This window comes from Pseudopipra pipra, chromosome 13, assembly GCF_036250125.1.
Source record: "Pseudopipra pipra isolate bDixPip1 chromosome 13, bDixPip1.hap1, whole genome shotgun sequence".
In the NCBI taxonomy this organism is placed as follows: Eukaryota; Metazoa; Chordata; class Aves; order Passeriformes; family Pipridae; genus Pseudopipra; species Pseudopipra pipra.
This window is the reverse complement of record NC_087561.1, coordinates 13958991-13968946: the sequence shown is the minus strand read 5'-3', so window position 1 is coordinate 13968946 and position 9956 is coordinate 13958991.

The following is a 9956-nucleotide window of genomic DNA, read 5'->3' as shown; positions in this document are numbered from 1 at the left end:
AGAGCCAGTTTTGCTGCCTCTCTCCATTTGTCTCTGCTGTACGGGCTGCACAGAGGCACAAAGATAAGATGACCACATTGTGAGCATTACATGATCATTTTTGCAGCACACATTAGCCCAGCTCCCCTGGCTGTGCTTACAGCTACTGAAATTTCTCTAGCAAATCAGAATGATTTTTGGCACACTTCAGACTCACTCTCCTTCAGCAGAAATTGGCCTGCCTATTTTAGAAACAATCAGAAAGCACCAACCACACATTTATTTGACTACCTGACCTGCCCTTCAAAAGAGTCATTACCATGCAGAATAATGACATTCTACAAAGAGGAAAGTGCCGTTCTCAAAGGCAGTGAGTGCTTTTGGGAATCATTTCAGCAAGCCAAACAATGCTGTTCAGCCAATGAACTGACATCACTCCTAAAAATACTTCTTTGTATGTCAGTGAAAATTATGCCCAGACACACCAAACAAGGAGGCTGTATGTTACTTGGGGGTGGCAGCCAGCCGAGACTGCTATCTCACCACCCATCTGCTTCTTCCACACTGCCAAATCAAAGGACCTTTATTAAAAACAGGACTTGAATTATGCAATTTGCCAGACTCTGCCCCCGTCCTACTCCCAACTCTTACACAGTGGCATACTCATATCTAGAGGAAGGGAAAAAAAATCCTGCCTCTCTTTCACTGGCTTTCACAGGAGGTTCACCAAAAGAGATGAATCGCTGTTGAAAATCCCCAGAAAATTCACAGTTCCATGTGTTTGTATGCCTTCAACTCCTCATGCCAGTACAATTTCTAATTTTCTTCAGAATGAATGTTACTATAGAGAATACCTTAGCCAAGTACAAAGGAATCCAAAGGGATGTCTCCTAACGAAGGTGGGTCTCCTCACAAACACTCTGTCGTGGAGAACTGTGGGGAAATTGTTGCAGCAGAGTATGATAAAAATGTGGGCTAAAGACTGAGCTGGCCAAGGGCTCCAGGATCCCTCACACCTGAGATCTCCACCTGAGGCTGCCTTGGGCCTGTGAACACATCCGAAGTTTAGTTTTGGTCAAATGCTGTGAATGTTGTCTGTGTCTAATAAGACATTACAGAACCCAGAACTATTCCAGGATGCATTCATTCCCCAAAACTTACAACAAAACAAAAACTTGGGAGGAATTTGGAGCATTACTGTCTGTCTTTTTAACCAAAACTAAGCAAAATAGCTTAAAAAAAAAAAAAGAAACAACTTCAGTCACCTATTGAGCTGCAGGATGGCTATAGAAACCTTTTGCATGAATTTGTTTGCTCATTGTTGTTTTGGGGAAACTTGACCCCAGTCATTAGATGAAACCTTGTGCCTGTCTTTTGGCTTAAATATTTCTGGGACTTTCAGAAGGTCTACCCAACACTTTTATCATTTTTAAATGCTCCATAAGTCACAACTTATCTTAATAGACCTTTCTGAACATTTTCACATAGAACATTGTAAAATTTTTACCTTAGAATTCTGCCTTTACGTTTCCTTTTAGATTTCTACCACATAGAAATGATTTTCCTTGCTGCAAATTATTCCACTTCAGGCAGTAGGGAAGGTGTACACATGGCACAAGCATGTGTGCACTCTGAGTAGCAAGGGAAATTCAACTTTAAATGGAATATAGCCAGAAAAGGAAAGCCTGATAGAATAAAATCATGTCTAACTCATGCATAGCAGAGCTGTTGTGTTCTGAAATACAACAGTCTTAGCAAAGACCACAACAAAAAGTACAGGCTCCTAAAGTGATGTTATGTTGTGTATCTTCTCCATGCATTCAAAAAATACTTCATGATTATCAAAACAAACTGAAAACCAAACAGAGAAAGCTTTCTGAAGATTGCAGAAATGTACAGTAAAGCTTTATATATATATACTCACAAACTTTTAAAAATATATTTGGCTGTTCTACAGAATACACAGTAGTGAGTAAAGACCAGTGTTAGTTATATTATGCTAAGAGTTCATCTTGTCTCAAAAGTTATATTGGTTAATAGTTTAGCCTTAAGGTTCTGTAGGAAAAAAAAATTGTTTAATTTAGGAAGTAAGAGTAACTCCCTGCTATAAACAACATGCACTCTGGGGCCAAGATAATTTTACTGTGCACTTGTTATTTAAATGAGTGCAGTGTCTCCATATGGCCATATGGATACGAGATATATGTTATATACTCAAGGGGCATTGAAGGGTTTAAAGTACATATGTTAACAAATAATGCTGAAATGGCACCCATGCATTGCTGTCATCACTATAACAAACAGTAACATACTCTATTTTTTTTTTATTTCTTATTTTCCTTAGAAGTATTTTTAAGAACTAAAAACCACCTGGGTATTTCACAGACACTTTACTGCATAATCAGGTTATTTCAAGAATTACACTACTGGAAGCATCCTATGGCTTGCAGTCTCTTCTGGAAAGGTAAACCAATAATTTTGTCTCTGCTCTTCAAATCAAAACCAAACCCAAATTCCATATATATAGCTATAAATATTGGTTAAATCTAGAATTCCCAGACAGGCTTCTTAGTATTAACACTTCTCATTTATTATGATACTATGTTAATTCATGCCAGATGGAGACTATTCAAATGTTCATGACTTGTACTTGTCACGAACATATGTTCCTGGAATAATGGAGTGGTATCTTAGCAAACAACATCCCATATTTAAAGACCTATGATGAGGCTCATAAAAAAAAAAAATAAATAAACAGAGGAGGGCACAGCTGGAAAATTAAAAAAAAAATAAGGTTCTTCAGTACCTAGAGGGTTATGGAGGGTAATTCATTCTCTGCACTCTCCCAGCTGTATGCTGGGCAGAGAGCTTTCATCTATTCCAGCCACCTGAAGAGGAACACTTTGTATTTTCTGACTTCCCCACATCAGAGCAATTCTTGTACATTCAAGACAAGTGTTTCCAGCATAGGGGAAAGCAAGATAAAAATTAGATCTTCAAAATCTTGAATTTCATTTCAAGGCCTACCTTGTAGAAATGCACAGGGTGAACGTGTCAAGGACGTGCTTGGGAAGTGACAATTAGAGCACCTGAATACAGGCAGAGTTTGAGTCTTGTTAATCTAAACCCAAGAAAGGCATGATCAGGGATAATAAAGGCTTGCTCTCACAGTGCTGTCATTGATTAAGCTATAAGAAATAGGTGCAGTAGAGGAAAGTATGTGCTATTTACTTCTTAGAGTATTCTGTTTATTAGAAAAATAGATTTCTCAGCTTGTTGCCATAATGTCCTTGAATTATGAGCACAGTTCCTCTTCTCTATCCATGTGCCTTATTCATACTGCTGAAGTTAAGTTCTAACTGAATGCTTCCTTTCCAATACTATGAAATGATTGCTTTTGGGTTTTGCCCTAAATTGCAGAGGATCTCCAATGAACTTTGTTGCAGATGGGTTGGTTTCTGATTGTGAAAATCTGCACTGACTAGTTAAATGCTCTTTTTTCTACTTTGAAATAGACAGTGACAGAAATATTATCGCTAATACAACAAAAGACAACAGACCATCTTCCTCAAATTTTGTATAGGAGAGATACAAACTCCAAATCTAACTTCTGTCCAGTTATAACTAGAACACACAGAATTTCCAAACTCTTTGTGCATATGTTTGAATGGAAAAAAGAGAACAAAGAACAGTGGATTAATTTTGGGGGAAAAAAAGCTGCAGAGTTGAAAACGACGCATGATGGACTGAGAGGTTCAGGACAAGTACAACTGGGAAGACTCCGTGAAGAAAAGGATCACACACTCCAAATGGATAGAAAAGGAGTGGTATAAGTAGTTAGGAAAATATATTTAGACAAAATGAGCAACAAAGGAAACTTACAGTAAGAGAAACATTTCTTCCACAACACAGAGGTCACCTACAAAGGAAAGGAATTGTAATGGGAAAAGGAAAAAAGAAACTTTTGTTTCAAAACAAAAACAGTAAGTTATTTGGACAGATTGCATTGCGTGTCACACCAAGAGTTTTAAGCCTTTAATTTCAGATATGCAGGGATGTTAAAAATCACAGGAACAAATTTTATCCTCGCAGTAGTTTAATTACAATATCTCCAATCTACAATAAACAGGAGGAAGGAAATATCTGTTTAAAATAAAAAAAAACATGTCTATGCAACAAACTTGCAAAGGCACTACCAGAGACAGATTGCAGGAGGGGAAATTCCCATTTTGGTAGGTAATTCTGCCAGAGCACAGCTGGTTCTCACTCACTGAATGGTGTAGTATCCCATTCCTATCAAGCTGCCTCAGGCTCTGCAGGAGAGGCAACCTGGTCAGGAATGCATAGAAAGCTGATCTGTGAGCAGTGAGCTGTATTTAGGCTATGTGCACTCATACTGCTACAATTCTGCAAGAAAAACTTGATTTTATTTTATTTTTTTCCAGCTGGGGAAGTGGAGAACAGGGAAAGCCAGAGACAAGAGAAGAAGATGTGAGCTGCTGATGCCTGTGTGTACATGGCAGGAGTTTGGGGTCACACCTGGTGTCCACAGCAGAAGCACACGTGCAGTGACTATCCTACAGTCAACTTCACATGGATGGGGTTCCTGTGATAAGCTTACCCTGTGTTTTTCTCACTAACCCCACAAGATTTTACCGGGTTAGTCAACTCAAAATAGAGATCCACATGCTCTGCAGTCTGTATATACACAACAAATTATTATTCAGTCCAAGTAGATTATTAAACTATCAGATTGGTGTTCTGCAGGGTATTAGAAAGTGAATGTAACCAGTTTCTTTAATAGTTATTTTCGCTTAATGTGCCTGCCTTATCTTCCAAACTGACTGCCAGAGACCACAGTTCCCAAAAGGAGACACTGGTTGCAGCTGCATGTTTACATTTCAGAAGCTCCACAAATTCATTTGACTGACTGAACCAACTCATAGCCCAGTAATACGTACCATCTTTTAGGCAGATCAGGGTCAGGATACCAGCCATTTTAGAAGGGCAGATGACAGAAAGGAAGAGACAGGAAATAAGGACTTAGATTTTGAATTATCATGACAGAATGAGCTTCTGCAAGGCTGAAAAGACCGTTATAATATTTATCAAGTTCTGCCAGTAGTAATGGCAGCATGTTTCCCCCTCTCTGCTGACTCAATGTGCATAGAAAATGAAAACCTGTTGGATGAGATAATAAAATGTGCATGTGTTCTGCCTGATAGCAGTAGTCCTGGTGATAATCCTATGAATTCCCAAAATATGTTCCAGGATGATTCAGAAAGCAAGTATTACATCCTGCACAGAAGAAGAAGGGCAAAACAAGGGGTGGTAGTGGGAATGACCAAAACCTCCAGTGTAACAAACAGATTAAAAAAACCTCTACACAACCATTTCTTTCAGAAAAACAAAACAAAACAAAAAAAGTTACAAGCAAGCAGACATACAAGAAGCAAGTATTCAGCTCTCAGTCAAATATAATCTAAAAATCTCCATCACTCAATGAAACACATGAGCTTTAATTTGTCTCTGTCATATACATTGTTTATAAGCCCTGAGAAATTCTCCTCAGACCATATAACTTTCTGTGGCTGAGGCAGATCATAATTGCTCTTAATTGTAAAGGATAATACTGCTACAAATCCTAAACATTTTGGGTTTCCCCTTGTTACAAGAGTTGCTGTACGAAAAAGAATCGAGAGATGCAATAATCTTTTCTTATTTGTATTTATCCATTACTTCAGAAAATGACAGCTTCCTGTTTTCAGCCTCTTCAGAGTAGGAAAATGAAGAAAAAGTTGGAAATCTTTGCATGTTCTTTAGAAATGGCGAGCTAAGGTTATTTACACCTACAGTGTGTACGTGTGTACATGTGTTCATATATAAGCCAGATACATACATGGGAATATATATATATATATGTAAACATAAACACAAGCAGTTTTTTACATAGATAGTGCTACTTATTTTGTTATGAAAGAAGAATTTTTGAAAAAGCTACTGCTAGCAACCAAGCAGAAAAAGAAATGCATTCTTCTTGCTCTTTTTTTAAAATGATTTGTTCAATCGCTTTTTACCACAGACCATTTAACTTGCTCTCTCCTTCAGTGACAGAAGACAAATCAAAAACTGTCAGGCATTTTAAACTGTGATCTGCACTACACTTGAAGTTTGAACTGCAGCTCAAAATCATTGGACTCAGAGTTACAATTGCTGCTATTCCTAGACGTGTCACAAAATTCAGCTCTGCTAGAGGTATTTGGATTCTGCCTAATTCAAAAATAGGACAAAACGTTGTTCAAGGCAAAGAAGGCCTACAAAGCCATAATGCCTATGAAGAATCCAAATAGTAATACATTCTCCTCATCACCCCAGCACAGCTCAGTTGCTGTGCCCATTCATACTAAGCCTCTTTCCCATCAAATGCTTGTTTTACCTGTGCAGCTTTCAAATAGGGAATAATGTATTCTCTGACTTTTCTCTTACTTATTTTCCTGGTCTGATTCCTCAATTCACCCTGCAGCTGTTTGTTACACTCACAGTCTTCCCTTTTTCCAGAGTGGATTTCTTGCATCTTTCCAGAAAAATGCACCTTCCCCTTCTCTTTCTTCAGCCATATTCAGCATCTTGCTGAAGTCTCAGCCTGCTAACCAGCCCTCCTGAAGGAATTGTTCCCTACCTCATATGCGACTTTTCAATCCTCTGCTGTGCATAGGTGAGGAGTTTCTCTCACCACATCTTTGAATGTATTCAGTCACTGAACAGAACTCTTCACACAGGATGCACAGCTACACCTGGTTGTAAGGATGACATTTGTGGCCAACAAAAGTTGAAAATACAGCTGTCCATAAAAAGTTCCATCAGTAAATTGATGTATTTTTCTACTGTCCACCTGAGGATGATATTACTCTATTTGAACATGTGCATGTAGGCATCTGAAGTCATGATTTATTTATCTACACTGAATAAAAGTTCTCAAAAAAAGTAGTTAATAAAAAGATAAATTAATAAGGGTCATAATGAAAAAAAAAAAAAACCAACACATAATGAGTCAGACTTCTGTCTTGAAACATCCTGGGTATCAATTTAGACATAAGAGATGAGGAAAGAAAAGATTCCATATTTCTGCAATAAGTTTTCTAACTAGTGCCTGAGAAGTAGGAACTCTCAGTGGCAGGAGATCCTGCCTGCACCACTGAGTCTGCTTCAGTAGCAGCCTATAAGAGATGTTCAGAGGCATCTAACATATGCAAGGAAAAAATTAGCAAATCAATGCTTCTTGAAGGACTTATTTCTATTGACCCTTCAAAAAGATTCTGCGTGACTTTTCCTGTCACTGCTGAGCACGGAGATTGCACCAAAGGAAAAATATTCCAAAGGACAAACCCATCAGAAGTGGAAATTCTTTATAGATTGCAATAAAGCAAACCCTATACTCCCAGTCTACAGTACATCTTCCATCTTCTATTCAGTGAATAAATCAGTGTTACTAAGCACAATGAAAAGGTGAAAAAGGACACTCTGCACTTTATTTGAAATATACCACCCATACTCCATTTTGTATTCCTTCTGTTATTCAGTGAGCAATGTTTTACTGCACCACTTGCCTAGATTAAGAATGTTTCAATCTACATACTTATCATTTAAAACCACAATTCCCCCGAAGGGAACACAATGGGAGAACATGATGTTAATTAGCCTTATGGCATTATATCCCAATTCTGAGCTCAGTACACCACTGTTGTTGCATTCCCAATGCCTATTCCTTCAACCTCTTATGAAAAGGATCTGCACTTAGTCAACTCAGAGCATATTACTTTCCCATAAGGGAAGAAGACTCATGTAAAATGTACTGGCCTGAAGTGAACACCATTAAAACATTAATGCACTGTTCTTTAAATAGGCTTTCCTTTTATGTTCACTTTATCCCAGTGTCATGTGAAACCACCTGACATGTTTTGTTTGGCTGATTTTTCAACGACTGCAAATTTTACTCAGTCCAACTTCCAGGCCCCTGCAGCCCATTCATCCAATTAAAGGACTGCAGAATGAAAACAGAAAAGGTGCTTCTTTGTGGAGCTTCAGAAATATTGTCCCTCAGGAAGGCTGACTGCAAAAAGCGAACAAATCCATTGTGCAAACTGGTGCATTGCAACAGAATAAAATTGCTCCTCAAAGTCTCTTTATCCAACATGGATTACTGACTCCTGATAGCTGTAGGTTAGTTGAAGGTAGAGTCTATTGAAGGCAGGAAAGCTCTTATTACCTTTTATTATAACACATCCTCCCCTCATAATCTATAAAAAAAGCCTCTAGGAACCCATTCATTCCTACACCTCTTTGCCTCCTTTCAGTTTCAATAATACTGAGTACTCTTTGCAGTCCACTGTAGTTTTCATATGTGTTCACAGGCTAAATATTCCTAAAATGCCCTTGGGAAAGACAGACTGCCATTTATTATTTCAGGTTTTGGGGAACTGCTGTTCTTGCATCTACCTGGGAACATTGTTTCAGACAGTTCTGCTAAAACCTACAATCTTACCTCTTGACCACAGTAAGTGAAATTAGTTTTCATGCAAAGTGGTATGTGACATTCTTTTGCATGTATTAGTAATATAAGTAAATAGCAAAGACATTTAAAATGAGGCTGACAAACAAATGCTAACAGCAAGTTTTTATGATTACAAAACTAAGATTTGAGGAAGGTCACAGCAATAACTGCATAAGACTAATTATGCAGTGCTTCATGCTGATTGAAAACTCAGGAATACTGCTTGATTGTCCACATTCCAGGTACTCACACACATGCTCTTCAAAGAGCCAAGAATGAGCCAGTTGCACAAACTCCTTCTCCTTTGCAATAATGAAGAGCAGAAAAACACAAAAAAATTGAGCTACCACTCATATATCCCTTTAATAGATTCACACGGTTTTGGTAACCCTGAGATTGGTCCATTCCCTTTGCTTTTCTAGGATCAGATGATGCTCCCTTTCACCATGTTTGCAAATGAAAACAGGAACCACTCCAAAAATGAATTCACATTTAAATTGGTTTGAATGAATCCCAACTTCAAATGAATTTGATATAAACTTGAAGAATTTTGCAGGTGAATCTGCTGCAAAAATAGTTTTCTACTACCCACTATGGGATAACTGCATCTCTTTTGGATGATACTGGGGCAGTTTGGATGTAACCTTTCTACTGTGGTTAGTAAGTGTTTCCAAGAAATGTATTCACATTTCTTTTCCTCTTTTTCCCCTCTGTTCTCATATGGGATTGATGTATCACCGTACTTCAGTGATGTAACTTGAAATATGGAGTAGTGATTTGCCAAAATAAATCATATCCTGATATGAAAAGAACCACTCACTTCCTGCAGGCTTTAAATTTGCTAATTATCAACAAAAGTGCTGATCAGAATCCTATATTTCTCATTTATATGTTACAAACAAGATTTTTGGCAGAATATATTGCAAAACTAACATGAGAGGAAGGAAACCCCAGTGGTCCTGTCTGTATTCCTCACAAATTTGTTCACGGAGCTGTCACATATTGGCAAGGAATGCCTTTTTTTTTCCAGTGTATTAGTACAAGTTTTAACCTTGTATTCAAGAACCACTTGTAGCTTCTCAAAGACCAATTCTTCATTTTTTCTTTAATATGTAGAAGGAAAATGTAGCATTGAGAATATATTTTCTCATTTTTTTTTCATATACTATATCATGACCATTTCAATATCAGATAATGGGTTTTAATTAATTTTCCAATATTCCAATTGGCAATTACTAACCAAAAGCATTTATTAAGGGAAAGATTAAGCTAAGAACTAGCTTAATTGAATTCTTACTATTACAAATTTTCTTGCTGTTGAAATGTGTCATTATTTTCTATTAACAGAGGGAAGGTAACTTTCTTACCACTGTATCATAATTATTGATTTTATATACATGACTGGGTTGATACATTCTACAATTTA